The sequence below is a fragment of the Lithobates pipiens genome, unplaced genomic scaffold (genome assembly GCF_037356315.1).
Source record: "Lithobates pipiens isolate NorthernLeopardFrog02 unplaced genomic scaffold, aLitPip1_a1.2 Scaffold_16, whole genome shotgun sequence".
Classification (NCBI taxonomy): Eukaryota; Metazoa; Chordata; class Amphibia; order Anura; family Ranidae; genus Lithobates; species Lithobates pipiens.
The window spans coordinates 171,997,320-172,015,703 of NW_027507748.1; the positions used below are offsets into that span (position 1 = coordinate 171,997,320).

The window sequence follows — 18,384 nt, forward strand, 5'->3', positions numbered from 1 at the left end:
GAGCAGACTGATAATATTTTGCAAAGTTAGGGACTTCCAAGCCTCCTGACAACTTATGTGCCCAACATTGCAGGAGACACAGGTAATAAGAATAAGGTGCTATGGGAAGGACTAAATATATAGAGAATCTTGGTCAACAAGCTTAACTATTGTGATACGCCCCTGTCAAGTCACCTGAGACTAGTTGACAGATGCACTCCATAGGGGTCGGAAGTGCACCGCTAAGATAGTGGACCCTAGGATTGACTGCTGCGGCTAGTACCCAGGGAGATTCAGGAAACAAGTCTACTGGATCACTAACACAGATCCTAGGGTGCAGAGCCTCAGAGACAGCATGTGTTCACCACAACCTCTAGTGGTGAGGATGGAAGGGAAAAGGCAGAAGTCAAGGCAACTAGCAGACAGGAACAACAGAGTACATGCCAAAGTTTCAGGGTAACAGGCTAACAGGGATAGTCGGGGACATTCCAAAAGGTGAGGGTCATGAGCAGACAGGAATAGTCAAGAACACACCAAGGTTGGTAACAGAGACAAATGAAGAGCACACAGCAATCAGAAAACAGGAAGCCAAACACACAATGAATACACAATGGTTGATCAGCACTGCTGGCTTGCAGTACACAGGTTAATATAGGGTTCCCTGATAGGGCCTGGGGTGGAGCCATTCTTAGAGGAGAGATTATAAAAACAGCCAAGTGAGAATGGCTGGCCTCTTAGTCTGAACACATGAGGAGAGGTAAGCTGACAGAGAAATATTACTGCATAACCATGACAGCCCCATTAAAAAACATATCATGGTTTCCAGCTAGCCATTAAGGTACTGAGGTGAGAAAGCATTGGCAGATACTTAGTGTGATATAGCATAGATGAACAGCTTGTTTGGATATATTTCTTCATGGTAAGTGCATGCATTCTAAGTTGGCAGGACTACCAGGAGCCTGTTGTGTGGAATTATGGGCCTTAGATGCTCCTAGTGCCAGACTGATGGTAAGCATAGAAGATAGGATAGCGTAGGCAAGGGCAGGGTAAATGTACTGAGCAATCATACATATAACAGATAAAACAGATAGTAAAGGGGAAAGAAAAAGAAGAGTATGCTGGAAGAATGTGTGCTGCATGCAACCACCTGATAGTATCTTAACCTGTCTATTTTCCCTGAAATGTTGGTGACATCTCTGTTCAAGCATCCACAAGGTCACCCTTTACATCCTGGATTTAGATGCTGGCTCAGAGATTACATTTCCATGTAAATCTGATTTCTGTGCAGTTCTTGACTGTGCCGTTGTCTCAAACAGATCTGTTCTCACCTTGTGACTTCCCAAAAATTAAGAAAAAAAAAGAAGAATCAAAGGGTTTGATTTAATAAAGGCAAATAGGCTGTTCACTTTGAAATGGAGTTTGCGCTTTGCAATGAGAATTTTTCTTTTGCTTAGTGAAGTGAAATTCACTTTGCAAAGAATAATCCATCTTGAATATTCAATGTACAATACCTAAAGTCAACTCAAAAACCCCTTTTAAATGATAAAGTGTGAAATGTTTTTGAAAGATTTTACTGTTTTTGTATATTGTGACAGGAATGTAGGCATGCAAACTAATCAGGGCAACGACTTGCAGTGTTCTATGCCAATAGTGGTTATCTCTACCACTAATTTATGTTATCCATTTCTAAACATTACTATTAAAATAATTAAGCTCAGCTAAGTCTTTGCTCTAAAGTGTATCGAGAGGCCACGCAGGCTGCAAGGTTTGACCAAACATCATGCTTTTAGCCACCAAACCCCTTGGACAATGCAACTCTACATGGTTTAAATACACACACCTGCTTTAAAGTTTTCATCTATGCATATGTTTTTTATCTAGACTGTGTAAGTATATAAGTGCTGTCAATAATTTAGAACAGTTTTTCCCAAACCAAGTCTTTGTATGGTTTTCAGTGGTCTACAGTCTTAGAAGTGAAATGACATAGATTGTATGTACTTTTATCAGGTGTCTTGAAATTGAAATACCAACATCTGTATAGAGTACCCAATTATTTGATAGCTAAATGAAAAAGGATGGGGCCTTATTGAAAAGGGAGATGTTTAATCTCACTTTGATGAGAGGAGGATCATATCTTATCTTATTTTTCTTACATTTTGTAGTTCAGGGTTTAATAATGGAATGATGCATTCACTTTAAATACCTGATCAAATCAAATTATCCCATGCATACCTGCCTAAGTTACTTTTTGAGGCTAATTTACTAAATGATGATGTACTGTTCATTTTGGAAAGTAACTGAAAGGTGCATGCAGAAAAAGCAAAGCCAGAAAAAGCCAAGAATAGGGCAAAAAGACTAGTCACCAGTATTGCTTGTGGTCTCCCTGTAGCTGATATTTTCCCCATTACTCACTTACCATGCCTTGTTCTGCAGTGTTCCTCTCTGTGGATGCAGCCATCTTGATTGAAACAGTTTTACTTCCTCATGTCAAAGCCTCCAGCAAGGAGAACAAAGAATAGCACAGATGTGATGTCACTTATTCCCACTCAAAATCTCCTGATTCAGAGGAACAGTGTCTTAAACCTGGTACACACATAAACGGTGCCTCTGTATTCTGACAGGGGGAATGCCCCCTCGCCAGAACACACTGATCAGTATTCACAGCCATTGGCTGCCAACACTGATTGGATGCTGGTTTTCTAGACTGGCTTCTGTCAGAAAGACAAACGGAAAGACAGCTGTACACACTTACCTAATGTCAGGTAGTTCCTGTTGAACCAGCCAATACGGGATATTTTTTGGCCTGCATGTACACAACCCTAGGCCTAACTTTGCAGATAAAAAGCTATTTTCAGGGTACTGCTTAAGTACAATTGATATTTCTAAAAGTTTCCTATAACATTTCAACATATTTTCAGGTTAAGTAAACTTTAATAACCTACAAATATATTTACTTGAAATGCTCAATCATGTTCTTAAAAAAAAAAAAACATTTTTAGCTTAACTAATTGAAATGAATACAGCTTTATGGTATTCAATAAACCCAATGAACACAGATTTTGCTAAGTGAATAGTGCTTACTCCTTTAGTATATGCTGTGACCAAATTTATTCTGTCATTTCTGGCATAGTGTGGATAAATGTAAAGCAGCATCTGTTTGCTATGTTACTCACCTTTTCCTGTGTACTATTTATCATAAACGTCTCTCTGTATTATTATCCTCTAGGAAATGTATAGGCAGTAAGTGGTCCAATTCACAGTAGGAAAGAGTCAGGTGCCACGACTTGGCTGTACATAAAACCATTGCAGCTCATTTACATATCTGGCCTTTGTCCTCATGAGTCAGATTTAGAAGCTGGTTCATCAGAAGCATATTTTCATCCTTAGTGAAAAAACAAAACAAAAAGAAAGAAACAGCACTACTCTATGGCACCAGTTCATCATATAGAGAAGCAAGTTTTGAACATTAGTACAAAGAATAACAAAAACATTTGCAAAATAATAACTAAAACCCTTGCCAATCTTTCTAATGAAAGATTTAATATTTTAAAACAAAATTTAGAACAGTCTAATTGTGAGCAAAATTCGTTTTTTTTTGTGCAGCATCAATCTATGTCTAACACATTTTTTTATTTAAAATACCCTTGTCCTTTTGTTATCAGTAGCTCATTTGTCTTATAATGTCATTCGCATGTAATGGTGCACACAAATTGTCTGGTGAGATCTTTACTTATTTGCATAGTAAAGGGCAGTGACATATTTTGGATGTGTGCTTTGCTAACATTTAAATTCCTGCTTCAAGGAAACTATTGACTATTTTATGCTTGAAATTCAAGGATGACTTATATAAGGTTTATTATATGCTTTAACATCACATTTGTAATGTATTAAAAAAACAATATATTATCAACTCCATCAAAAAAGCTGAAGTTTTTTTAAATATTAGATGGTCCCCTGCTTAAAACTAATCAATGTTGCAGTATGGATGATCCCCCCTCTTTTGCAGTATGTCTTTATTTGTCTGAGCTGAACAATACAGCCTGTTGTCTTGGCATGTCCATTTTCCCCTGTTCACGTTGTACAAGAGCAGTGCTTTTAAAAAGTGTTTGCAGAGCTTTGGTGAGCTTAATTAAAGGCTTAAGGGCTTGTGTACACTTGCAATTTGGGAAGGGGTGGAGGCAGTAAAATTCCACCATTAAACCCCATTTTTACTGCCCCTCAGCTGCTCCCACTTTCCTGCAGGTGCAATGACCTTGGGGGTATACATATGCTGTGACAGAAATGCTTTGCTTCATGGCCATGATGCTTTTGTACACAGCCATGAAGAAATTATACCTCCTGTCACACTTGGTGGGTGGTTCTAACTACCAAGTGTGATCCATTCAAGTGAATAGGGCTGCTCCACAGCAGTCTGATAATTAGGGGGGTAAAACAGGCATTGAGAAGGTTAACAATGCCTCCTTACTGAGCAGGACCCATTTAAGTGAGGAAGTCACACTGCAACCACCCCACAACAGTGCAGAAAACACGCACAGTTGCGGTACAGTTGTCTGGTGTTTAGGAGGCTAAAACAGGTGGGGTAGAGGTGATGAACAAAAACAAAAGTTTGTAAGCCTTCAAAAACTGTCAGTGCTTAAAGTCACAAAAACGAGGGAAAAGTTCTATAATATTTGTGTGGTGACTAAGGAACATCAGAAAGAAGGTGGATATAAGACTCCAGCAGCTCCTTGAAGATCTGGGATGGGTCCCTAAAGGACATGCACTTTTTTTTATTTAGGTCACACTTGAGAGAAAAATAGGGGTAAATAAGCCCTTACTGCTTGTTTAAATTTGTGTATAGGGGGTGGTAAAACCTTGTGATTGAGGCCTTCAACCCCACATCCCCCTTTGCTACAGAGGCAGCAGCTGGAGGTGTACAAATGCCATGGCCATGACAGTAATTATACCCCCTGTTGTATTCAGGGGGAATTACCATTTGCTTAACGCAACACATTTAAGTGAATAGGGTCATCGTGCAACTGCCTCAGAACCATGCACAGTACGATTGTCCAGTATTTAGGGGGTTAAAACAGGTTGCAAATTTTATTAAATGAAACAGGTTGGAGAACACGAGGATAGTTCAGACCCTAGAATATGACAAACTTCCACGATTGCTTGACATGGGGCCTGAACATAAAAACAAATGGATGCAGTATTATCAACTAAATGCATATATTGAATCAAAGACACAACCGTTCTTGATTGATAGTCCACTAACTCGTTTTGAACAACTGTTAGTAGAGTAATGAAGACCAACCCATAAATTGTTCATTGTATATGAACTTTTACTTCCATCTGGACCCCTCAATGAATTAGCATGTATGAAAAAATGGGAAAGCGAAATAGAGAGTCCGATCCCATTAATAGAATGGGACAAGGCATTGTCACTAATACATAAATTATCGGTAGAAGTTAAACATCAAGAAAGAAATTATAAAATCATTATGAGGTGGTACTGAAGTCCAGTGGACCTAAATAAAATAAATAAAGACAATACAGAGACTTGTTGGAGATGTCTTTAGGATAGAGGAACAATGACACATATCTGATATGAATGTCATACGATGAGGGATTTCTAGTATGGAATATTTGAAATATATCAGAGGGTGTCAGGAATTGAGATACAACCAAATGTTAATATATCGATACTATCCATAATACCGGGGTCAATATAATCTATAAAGACAGATATTCTTCACCATATGATAATAGCTGCTAGGACAATAATAGCCTGAAGATGACAAAAAAAAAATGAAAAGTCCTACAATAGCAGAATGGGTCTGTGAAATTAAATACAACATATGGAGGAACAGATAAAAGATAGAAGAGAATGTAAGGAATTAAATGGCAAAAATATGGCAACGATGGGAAGAGTTTTGGTTCTCGACAAACATGATATAATAAATATTTATGCAAGGGAACATACCACCCCATGGAAATGGGAGTATTTTTTTTTTCTTTTAAAGTTGTGGGGTGATTGGTATAAGAGACAATGTATGAGGTTCTACGTAGGTGATAAAGGAAAGATGGAAGGATACAGAAAGGGAAGATGTATCCCAATACAAGGAAATATTGCCTTTTGTCAGGGACACGGGATATTATTTATAGTTATACAGTTTGGGCATGCAAAGCACACACCTTAACGAGGGTGCTTCTAGCAAGTATCAGCAAGCTTCGGCACCATATAAAGCTTGTTGAAAGCCTGCTGAAGCCTGCTTGCTTGAAGTGATAGTCAGGGCTCCCATTAAAGCCCAATTAAACTGTAAGTTGAATATAGCTACATACATTCCAAGTGCTTAAAATCACAAGATGTTCAATGTTTTACAGTTCAGTTTTAGTCAAAAACTGTTACAGTCTGGGTGGAAAAACTGTATCCTGCCAGCTGCTGCAAAGGGCAACCCTTGCTCTCTGTGGGTAAGCAGTGGATTTACTGCAGAGGTCCAACACACCTACTCAGAATCAGAACTATAGCTGTGCATTCAGTAAAGCTCATACTTCCTGACTGAAGATCTTTAAGAGATAACTGTTTCCTCACAAAAAACAAACAAGCCACTCTGTAGCATGATTCCTGAACACATTTTTTTCTATTCATGCTATGGCTGACTTAAAAAAAAATGTAACATTTGTTTTTATACACCTGGAATGCATTTAGTTAATTTTTACTCAAAGTTCAATTGGGGTTTAGGATCTGTGTTGAACATTCCCAAACTGGAACTGAAGCATTCTTTAGGGCTTTAACAAAGCTGCTCAAAGCCTGCTGAAAGCTTTTCATATACTTTTCATAATCTTGCCAGAGGCTTCACAAAAGCTTGCGGTACATACTGTTCTTATACAAGACGAAGCCCATGTGAACAAGACCTTAAGGTATCAATGACTTTTAATAAGTGTTGTTATATCAAAATGAATAGACATAAGCTAGCGATGCTAAGTAGGTATAAATGGGATGCAGTACCAGATGGTACCCTGAAGATAGCTGACTCTACAGTGACCCTACAACATGCTTACAATAAATCAAATGATCTGATTTGCAAACCCCTAAAGTCATACAACAAACAAAATAATTTTCTGCTATTCATCACCAGATGATCACATTTTTATTTAAATCTTAGCTATGAATTGACAGGAGTTATAACTATATGTTTACAAGTGTCACATTGAGAGTGTAAGTAATGGTAGGTGCCTATAAAAAAAAGAGCATATATGGTGTGGCTGTTGTGTTGTAAGGAGGAATAAAATGGGCCTGTTTTTTAGTGATGGCAAAAACTTTTCTAATTACATAGTTTCAAAATATTTTTTGTTTTTACCTGGGCTCCACTTTCTGTATTTACAGTATGTAGTCCTTATACATTTTTAAAAGTGTTGTTTGTCAAATTATGACAATGATGTGCGACTGAAGCTACAGATTTACTCAGTTTTTTTATTTTTATTTTTATTTTATTTTTAAAGGTTGAACTGGGTGGACTTGTGTCTTTTTTCAACCTGTCTAACTATGTAACTATGTAACTCTCAATTCATATTATCTGTTTTTTATATACAATTTTTTTTTACAGATAAATATTTTACATTTTATGAGTGCATTTTTTTTTATTGAAAATTAGCACAGGGCACAAAATAAAGCCCTTAAGAATTTCCCAGTGTATTCAGGAATTTGTCTAGTGTCCTGTGCTAACTTGCATTTAATGGTTACCCTTTAAATGCATCAGCAATGTGCACCTGTATGGTGAAGCTAGACGGATTCGAAACAGGGTCACCTATATCTAGTGAGCCTTCACCTGGATCGATGTGATGGATTATACATTCTTCTTGACAAGCGCCTTTGTTAGTGTTAGACAATATTTAGTATAACGTTTTTTTTTGTATTCCTATGAAAATATTCAGTATCTTTATGCAATGAGAAGCCAGAAATCATGGGAAAGGGAGCCTAAAGCTCCACCTTCTTGTTGGATATGAGAATACATAATATTCATATGCTATATGTTATACTGAACGCACAAGAAAAATATGTTTTGAAACTGCAATACATAAAGAAATTATGTGCAAATCCATTTTACTTTCCATTTTTATAAAACAAATCTAATGCTACGATGGAGGAACCTTCGAACATACACAAACTCCAGCTGATGTTGCTGTTACCAGGGTTTCATTAAAAACATGAGAAAGACAGGGATAATATTAGGGACATTTCCAGCTTTAAATTATGTTTAGCTGATCTCATCTCACCTCCAGCAGCTAACAGAACAGGGAAGATCACCAGCATGCCAACCATGTTTTGTTCTGTTTGGCAGCAAAGAACAGTTTCAATTAAAAGAGTACCGCAGAACTTAACAATATAGAGCCATTCCAGGACTATGTCAAATATTCCATCACAGCATGTTTTTCACATCTCCTTGCCATGATTGTCAGCTAGTAATTAGAAACTAAGCAATAGTAGTAGGGTTTCCACTGAAGTGTGAGGATGTCTGTTATAGGAAAACCAAGGATTGGTTAGTTACATTGATAAATAATGAAGGATCACCATTGACATTTGAGTATAAACCCCCCTCCCTCTTGAAGAAGGTATGCACTTCATTGACTTGAGTGTCAAAGTAACTTTTTGTTCTTTAATACAGGTGCAACAAACTCAAACGACAACACCTTTGGTGTGTTTGTGGAGAAGAAAAAGCTTTTATTTGTATGATTGTGCCATTGGTAAGAATTCCCAAATATAGATGTATCAAATGAGAACAACTTATTGCATTTTTTGTGAAGTTGAGCATAGCTGTGCTTATATTGCTGTATTTGCTATCTATTACTATTATTATTTTTCTGAGTTTTAGGAATTGTATTCTATACTTGAAAAAATTCTATGGCAATATTATATTTAACCACATGCCGACCGCCTCCCGTCGTTATACATTAGAAAAATGGCACAGGTACCCGTATGTCACTCTGTCATCGGCGGCTAGCAGGCACAAGCGTGCCACGGGACCATGCCTGTGGCTCCCGCAGGAGAATGCACACAGCTACCGCAAACTCAATGTCTGTCAGCAGCCCATGATTGTGGCAAGGAGAGGCAGAACAGAGAGATGCCTATATAAATAAGGCATTTCCGTGTTCTGCCTAGCAAAATGACAGGAATCTACTGCTCCCAGTAGGGAGCAGTGATCTCTGTTATGCTCTAGTGAGCCCATCCCCCTACAGTTAGAACACACTGAGGGAACACACTTAACCCCTTGATCACCCTGTAGTATTTAACTCATTCCCTTCCAGTGACATTTACACAGTAATCAGTTCATTTTATAGCACTGATCATTGTATAAATGTCACTGATCCCAAAATAGTGTCAAAAGTGTTCAATATGTCTGCCACAATGTCAGGGTCATGATAAAAATCACAGATTACCGCCAATACTAATAAAAAAAATTATAATAATGCCAATAATGCCATAAATCCATCCCCTACTTTGTAGACATGATTAACGTGTGTAAACCAATCAATATATGCTTATTGTGATTTTTTTTACCAAAATTATGTAGAAGAATACATATTGGCCTAAACTGAGGAAGAACTTTTTTTATTATTTATTTATTATATTTATTATAGCAAATTTTTTTCTAAATGGTCACTCTTTTTTTATTTATAGCACAAAAAATAAAAGTCGCATAGGTCATCAAATATCACCAAAAGAAAGCTCTATTTGTTGGAAAAAAAAGGACATCAATTTTGTTTGGGTACAATGTCGCACGACCTCACAATTGTCAGTTAAAGCAAAGCAGTGCCATATTGCAAAAGGGGCTTGGTCAGGAAGGAGATAAGGAAGGAAGATAAATCCTTCCGGGGCTGAAGTGGTTAAACACTTTTGTTAACTTAGTTTAATTGCACATGTGGGTGTTTATTAATGTAATACATAATGTAATGTGTGTGTGTGCAGAGTGCAGCAAACCACTGCAACCTTAGCAACCAATCAAAATTCATGACTTAAATGATAAATAGTAAATATAAGTGATTTGTATAGATTTCTGCATGTTGCTCATGCTTCACTTATTCGGTATGGCAGTGTTACTTTTTTGAAAGTGCCAGTGAACTTTTTAGGTCAAACATTTGATTTATTTTTTAACAAAATGTTTTAGCTTAAAAATAATAATTATGCACTGTGGCACCCCTTATGAACCAAAATAATTTTCATTTCTGCTATAAGCCTGTTTATTCAGTGATGATTTTGTCATTAATTAAGATAACTTAATACATATAATGTTTTTTTAAGGAAAAACAAGGCTTTCTTTTAGAGAATATTGTCTTGAACAATGATTTTTTTCACAATTCTTAGCCAATTAAACATAATGAAACAATTCAAAAGGCAATTTTCTTTTTTTGAGCAGTGTCAGTTTAAAAATAAATAGTATTACTGCACATAAAAAAGTGCGTTTTTTATTCTGTAATTTGTCTTGTTCAAAATGACACTAAAATTATGATTTTGGAAAAAGGCATTGCAAAGTTATTTACAAATGAAGTAGAGTAGGTTTTTGCAATTTTGCAATTTTTCAATGTGATACATGTAAATATATGTAAATGGTGTAAAAATATCAATGAACAAAGCAAACAAAAACAGAAAAAAATTAAATATTAGTTAATAGTTAATAATAAATAATAGTTAAAAATCACCCGGAAAATTATAATTGAATGGAGAAGGAGAATAAGGAGTAAATTAGAGCTACTTAGCGCAAACCAAGGTTAATAAGAGGAACATTTAATTAAAAAAGAAAATACTTTTTTTTTTATTGTCAGGTTGCTTTAACTGACTTCATCTGCAGATGAATAAACAGAAAGATACACAATGAAACAATGTTTCATTGTATCTCTCTGTCTTGACGGCTGAGTAATGTTGTTGATGAACATTGGCAGATTCCTTTTTTTTTTACATCTTCTGCTGCCGGGACCTTCCCTGTGTACTCAGCAATGCAGCAGTGATTAATCAGAGCTGAATTGCCATGTACTTTGATGGGGGATCCCTGCAGCAGGGCAGAAGGAGTGTACATACTAGACATGCCCTGTGTACAATTATGACATTTTTGTTGGCGTGTCTAGCATGCCCACAGTCTGCCATTGGTTACTTACTGGTTTATATTTTTATGCATGAAGCTTAACCACTTCCCGCAAATTGGTGTACCCGTACATCAGTTAGAGAAAGTGGATGTACCGGGTCACCCCGGTACCATTTTTTAGAGCGGGCAGTCAGCTATCTGGTGACAATGATCAAATCAGCTCATCTGCCACTTGGTAGTTATCCCTGGCAGTAAATAACCCCCAATGTCACTTCAAATTTATTTGGCTGCTAATGGCACTGATTTTTTTTAAATCTACATTCACAAATGCCAATTTTGGCATTTTGAATACTTTTAAGTGCAAAGGAGGGATTTGGGGTATTTTAGACTCCTGGTCCCTTTATAAAGAGTACCTTGTGACAGAATATAAAAGTGATCAGATAATTTTTGTTTAAAGTGACAATGAAAAGAATAATAAATAAAATAAATATAAAAAAAATGTTTTAACCACTGTAAGACTGGCCACCATCTTTTGACGTTGGCACAATGGCTCTCTTCTGCGAAATGCCATAGGTGTATGGGACCTTACGCAGGCTCAGTTGCAGGTGGGCAGGCATGTGCCGGTGGTGGCGCACGCTCACTTCCACTTCACACTGTGGGAGTGTGCCCGTGGGCTGGAAGGACTCGATGTCCTCCAGCAGTCCACGATTGCCTTGTACACATGTAAACAAGACATTTCTTCATTCTGACAGGTGATATGACAGGGGTCTACTGTTCCCAGGGGTCGGGAACCATGATCTCTGTCATGTCCCAGTAATCCCATCCCCCCATAGTTAGAAAAACTCATAGGAAACACAGTTTACCCCTTGATCTCTCTCTGGTTTTAACCCCTTCCCTGCCAGTGACATTTACACAGTAATCAGTGGCTATTTTTAGCTCTGATCACTGTATATGGCAGTGGTCCCAAAAAAGTGTCAAAAGTGTCCGATCTGTCTGCCACAGTGTCACAGTCCTGATAAAAATCACAGATCACCACGATTACAAGTAAAAAAATTATAATAAAAATGCCATAAATCTATTCCCTATTTTGTAGATGCTATAATTTTTGCACAAACCAATCAATATACGTGTATTGCAACTTTTTTTACCAAAAATTTGTAGAAGAATACATATTGGCCTAAACTGATGAAGAAATTTGTTTTAAAAAAATAAATAAATGTGGGATATTTATTATAGCAAAAAGTAAAAAATATTGTTTCTATTTTTCAAAATTGTCACTCCCTTTTTGTTTATAGCGCAAAAAATAAAAACCGCAGAGGTGATTAAATACCAAATACTACCAAAAAAAGCTCTATATGTGTGAAAAAAAAATGTCAATTTTGTTTGGGTACAGCGTCGTATGACCACGCAATTGTCAGTTAAAGTGATGAAGTGCCGAATCGCAAAAAATGCTCTGGTCATTAAGGGAGTAAAACCTTCCGGGGCTGAAGTGGTTAGTCCCTATTCCTGCATGCTTACACATGCACGCATGTAAACGATGTTAAAATCACACATGTGAGGTATTACCACTATCGGCAGAGTAACCATTAAAAATTTTAAAGTGTTGCCTATGGAGATTTTTAAGTACCGTAGTCGACATTCAACGGGTGTGCGCAATTTTAAACTGTAACATGTTTGGTATTTATTTACTTGGTGTAACATCATCTTTTGCAATATTCAAAAAAAAATGGGCTAACTTTACTGCTTAGTGTTTTTTAAACTCGGTGAAGTGTATTCTTTACAAAAAAATTGCATTTGAAATATCACACCACAAATTGCAAATTCATAAATGGATTCATATTCCAGTATGGGGAAGGAACCATAAGTTGGTCTAGTTGGTTGCTTGGTGTACTATTGGTGTACTATTCCTTGTCTCTTCAGGTATGAGGCCACTTCTTTGCTTATGTATTCTCCCCCATTGTCGTGCGTAATGTTCCTGGTTTGCGTTGGAATTTGTTGCTAGATGTGGCAACAAACTCTTGAAGTTTCTCTGATGTTTAATTCTTGTGTTTCCTCAGAAAAGTTGCAGGAGGTGGGTGTTTTATCTTTGAGAATCCTGTAGAAGGGGAGCACGTGTGGTTTTTGCTTCAATACAGCACTTGCATTTAACGTGTACTTTGCAAGGCGCAATTGTGCCATAAGTGAATACATTTGCTGTGTAGGTCATTGGAGACTATATTGACTTGCTGATCTGTGGTGAAGAGCATGTATAGTTGATCATTCAGTTTTCCTTTTGCGAGGAATCGCTTATTATTGTGAATTGTGCATTCATCGCCGTGAAACTTAACTGTGAGACCATTGTTTGTAAAACTTTTCACTGTTAGGAATATGCCTTCTAGTTCTGGAACATACAGCACTTTATTTACAAGGATACTATGCTTGCCTCCTTGTGATGTAATGCAGTTCAAAAAGCCATGGCCTTCTGTTGTGATCTTTTTTGCTTTTTTTCATTTGCTAGGAAAACTTTGTCTTTTGCACTGTAATCAATGTTGGTGAAGAAGATTTCATCGCTAGTTATGTGGCTTTTCGCACTTGACCCTATGTACCAGCCGCATGGCTTGCCGCTCTGTGTCACTTTAAAGGTAACACTCCATGCTGTGTCTTCAGTTTCCTTTGTGGCTGCTTTGACTCTTTCTTTTGTGGATAGCTCTAGCTTTTGCTACTCGGCTTTCCATATACAACACTCTTTTTTTAAGTGGCTGGGCCTTTTACAGTGAAAACAGGCTCTGCTTTCTTTGTTGTGCTTTGTGCCTTTGTCCATCTTAAGAGCTTTGTCATCATGGTGCATATTTTCTTTCCTTCTGTCATATTCATCGATTAATTTCCCCTTGACATATTCTAGTGTCAGCTAGACATGTGCGCCATCAATAAATTCATTTTGTTTCGCTCCATTGCATTTTGTATTAAAATGAATTCAATTTGGATTAGTTCGAAATATGAATTTTCATTAGATTCGTAAACTTTTCGTAACAATTACGAATGCTCATTATGATGGATTTATCATTATGCAGGGCCCTTACCATCCCTGTGCTGTGCTGACTTCCTGGGTTTTTAACTTTTAGGTTTGTTAACTTTTCGTAACAATTACGAATTTTTCTTATGATGAATTTATCATTATGAGGAGCTCCCACCATCTCTGTGCTGCTGCTGTGCTGACTTCCTGGGTTTTTAACTTGTAGGTTCATTAACTTTTCGTAACAATTATGAATTTTCATTATCATGAATTTATCATTATGAGGGACTCCCACCATCCCTGTGCTGTGCTGACTTCCTGGGTTTTTAACTTGTAGGTTCATTAACTTTTCATAACAATTACGAATTTTCGTTATGAGGGACCCCCAGAACCCCTGTGCTGTGCTGACTTCCTGGGGTTTATAACTTCATCTTAACAAATAATCATAGTTTGATTTGTACGAATGTATGAATTTCCGGAAATTCCTATGAGTTTACGATTCATATGAAACTAATCACACATGTCTAGTGTCAGCTCCTGCTTGGGTCTGGTTTCTAAAGCATTAAGAGCAGTATATATCTCTGGAAGGCTGCAGAGGAGCAGGGTGACAATATGGTTATCTTTGATGTTCTCTCTGATGGCGTGCAGCTGTTTTATGATCTCTAGCCTAGTTTTCACGTGGTTACACATTTGCTGACCTTCTTCTAGACTTATCTTATATAACTTTCTTAGTAGAAACAGATTACTGTTGAGGCTTGAACACTCATACAGTTTGTGTAATGAAGTACACATACCTTTGGCCATTTTCTCTGTTCTTTTGTGGATAAGCTGGGTATCTTCCACTAGTAAGCTTTTGCTTGTCTGTCCTTCCTATCCCATTCCTCCATCTCTACATTTGTGGGTCTGTCTGTATTCAGCACTTGCCACAAGTTATCCATACTAAAAAGAATTTCCAGGTTAAACTACCATAGCTGGTAATTGGCATTGTTCGGCTTTGCTATTGCAAACTTCACATCTGAACCGCTTGCCATCTTTCAATAGCTTGCATACAGTACTCACAGATTCACTGTAGAATTATTTTCAGTGCCTGGATGCCTACTGGGTGCACTGGGTTATCCTCTCCAATGCATGGGTGTCTGGAACCCATACCATATTAGCAGAGTATTGAAATCATGGGCTGGAAGCTTCTTGTATACAGCAGAACACCTTTACTTTCATGGAGAAATATATTACATGCCTTTTTTCATAGAAGAGGAATAGAACAGGAACAGGGAGCATACAAATACATGCACTGAACATAGACATAACATCCTGTGATCACATTACTATAGAATAAAACACTATAACACTGCAGTGTCACCTGCTGGAAAAATAGGTATAATGCATACAGTATTGTCAGTTATCAACAATGCTGTTGTTCTTCCAACAAACTATATGCTGCCACTGTATCTCCCTCTCACATCACCTTGTATGAAAGTGATGCACCGCCACTGGGAAATGGCTCCCAGAGCAGAGCAGATCAGCAACCTAGGATTAAAACTAGCAGGATGTACTATTTGTTCTCTTTACTCCTGTAAACTCATTGAGCAGAATAAATAGCTAGGTAAATAAATAGAATAAACAGAATAAATAGCTAGGTACAGAGTTTATGGATACAGAGGGAAACAACTAACACTGGCTGTTAATTAATATTGTTAACAGTAAATAATTAAAGTCCCCAATTTAAACATGGTTTGGGTGGTTTTAATAGCGACTGCTAATGATATTGAGGTAATAATTTATATTTTCACAACAACCTTGTAGGCTTGAAAAGAAGGTCCAATGGGCCCACCTGCAGCCCACAAGATGCAAGTTGGAAAGCTCTTATATCAAAGAACACGGAGCTAGGATTCTTGTAATAAATAAGGCTTTTAGAAATATATATATATATAAAACATGTTACATATATTTGCAGTTTATTTTGTCGCATTAAGCAAACATATATCTTTTGCTAGAAGTTAGTTTAAATCTTTAGGATTTGCCACTGGTCTACTTTATGACCATATTTTGTATGAAAATAAGAAGAAAACACAGCTTTAAAGCTTCTTCAACTTTGTCCCATCTTTATCAATGGTTACAATTACAAGTTTTATGGCATCACTGCAACCAATAAAGAGGCACTTTTTTAATCAAGAACAACAATACATTTAAGTGTTTATAAATATATAACAAATACTAGACCATTATTTCTATACAAAAAAATGCAGTTTCACAAATAAAGTCATAAATATGTATTTTAAGGCCCACTTAAAATGCTTATGTCAGAGCAAATAGGGAAGCTTTTTTGCTAGCATATAAAGTAGTGGTACACTCCAAACAACTGATGATCATTGCAAATCTATGGCATTTAGCCTTGTGTTCCCATTCAGACTGTAACAGCAGTTGGCAAAGTGGAGTGAAACAGTTTTGGCCACAAAGTCAGTTACACAGCGAGACCCAGTAAACCAATTTAGTTCTTACAAAACTGGTACAGCATTTTACTGTGCTTGAGCCAGGGCCAGAGCTTCTGCCTGTTAAATATGAAGCTGGATTTTTGATTGTGCCCTTTGATAAAGTAACAATCACTTATCACACTAGTGATGGTTGTCAATAACTACTGATAATAATGATGGTCTACATAATCGTACAAAATATTGCAGCCACATATTGATACAGTATAAGACTTACACCATCTGGTCACCCATGAATCCTGATAAATGTACTTTGTAGTAGTAGTAAGTCAATCCCAATGAATGCTAAATAGCTAAATTATCTCCATTTTCCGAGAATAATTTAACTGTACTGTATGTTTATTCATATATTAACAAGTAAAAGTAAAAACATGGCTACAATGAAAATAACAATTTGGTGTATACTGAGATGCCTAAGCTGAGTTATTGTTGGCCTGAGCATCCTAGTATTGAGACAATAGTTTTGATTTACTAAAGTAGTGCATTTTTCACTTACAATCACCTTTTAATCAAATGCAAGGTATATTATATTTTTGACTTTTCAATGCATATGATTGGATATTTAAAGTGAACCAAGGTTCACTGGATTGCAAGAACCTTCCACTCCCTTACTGTATCAGTCATAGTAATGTCACTGCATCATAAAGGCATATTCTCATATTCTTAGATGGCAAGAGAGTGAGGACACATCCAGGCTCTGGGAGAAGGTGACATCACAGAGGAGCCATGGCTAAAGCTGACATAGTTCTCATTGGATTGACTGTCATGGGCCAGAACCTAAACCATAAAGTGGTTGTAAAGGCACAATGTTTTATTTTACCTTCATGCATTCTATGCTGAAGGTAAAAAAAACTTCTGTGCTCAGCATCCCCCCAGCCCCCCCCCCCAATACTTACCTGAGCCCCCTCCTGATTCAGCGATGTCCACGTGAGCCTTGCCTCTCTGGCAGACTCACACTTCTGATTGGCTTTTGGCAGCAGCGGGAGCATAGTTCTTTTGCAAAACCATTGCACATAGCAGGTAAGTATAGCATGTTTGTTATTAAAAAACAAAACAAAAACAAGACTTTAATATCACTTTAATATGAACAAGCGCAGTCTGCAAATTTACCGGACAGTGTCTAAAGTCAACGAGTTTCTGGCCAATTGCAAGAGATGGTGTCCAAGCTGAAGAAGCCACACCTGGTGATGATGTTGGTAAAAGCAGACCAGGACGCTTTCATCAAGAGCCTTGTTCCATTACTGTTGCCTGGTGACATCTTCATCGATGGTGAGAACTCTGAATACTGTTACACAGGCCCACTTTGATGCCTGGAGGACACAAGGGAGCTTGGCCTTATATCAAATATATCTTCCAGAGCATAGCCACAAAGGTTGGAAAACAGCCATGCTGTGATTGGGTGGGTAATGAAGGTTATGGCCACTTTGTAAAAATGATGCACAATGGTATTGAATATGGTGACATGCATTTTATCTGTGAGGCTTATCATCGAATGAAGGACATCCTGCAGATGGATCATGATGAATCGGCAAAGACGTTTGAAGAGTGGAACAAGACAGAGCTGGACTCATTCCTAATCGAGATCACAGCTGACATCCTCAAATACTGGGATGCCAATGAAGCTCACTTGCTGTCCAAAATTCATGACACAGCCAGGCAGAAAGGAACGGGAAAATGGATGGCAATCTCAACTCTAGATGTTGGTGTTCCTGTGACCCTCATCAGTTAAGCTGTGTTTGCACTCTGTCGTCGCTAAAGAAATAAAAGAAAGAGGTGAGCAAGCAGCTGTAAAGACCAAAACTGTTAGAAATGTTTTTATATTTGAATATATATTCTTCTACATGCAGTATGACAGAAATATACT

At 37.3% G+C, this 18,384-nt stretch overlaps 1 protein-coding gene and 1 pseudogene across 1 annotated transcript in view; both read left to right on the plus strand.

Moving 5' to 3' along the window:
* Positions 1-18,384, plus strand: part of IL1RAPL1 (interleukin 1 receptor accessory protein like 1) — a 1,840,350-nt gene that overhangs the window by 106,640 nt on the left and 1,715,326 nt on the right. The window lies entirely within an intron of this gene.
* Positions 867-18,276, plus strand: LOC143984118 (6-phosphogluconate dehydrogenase, decarboxylating pseudogene; annotated as a pseudogene).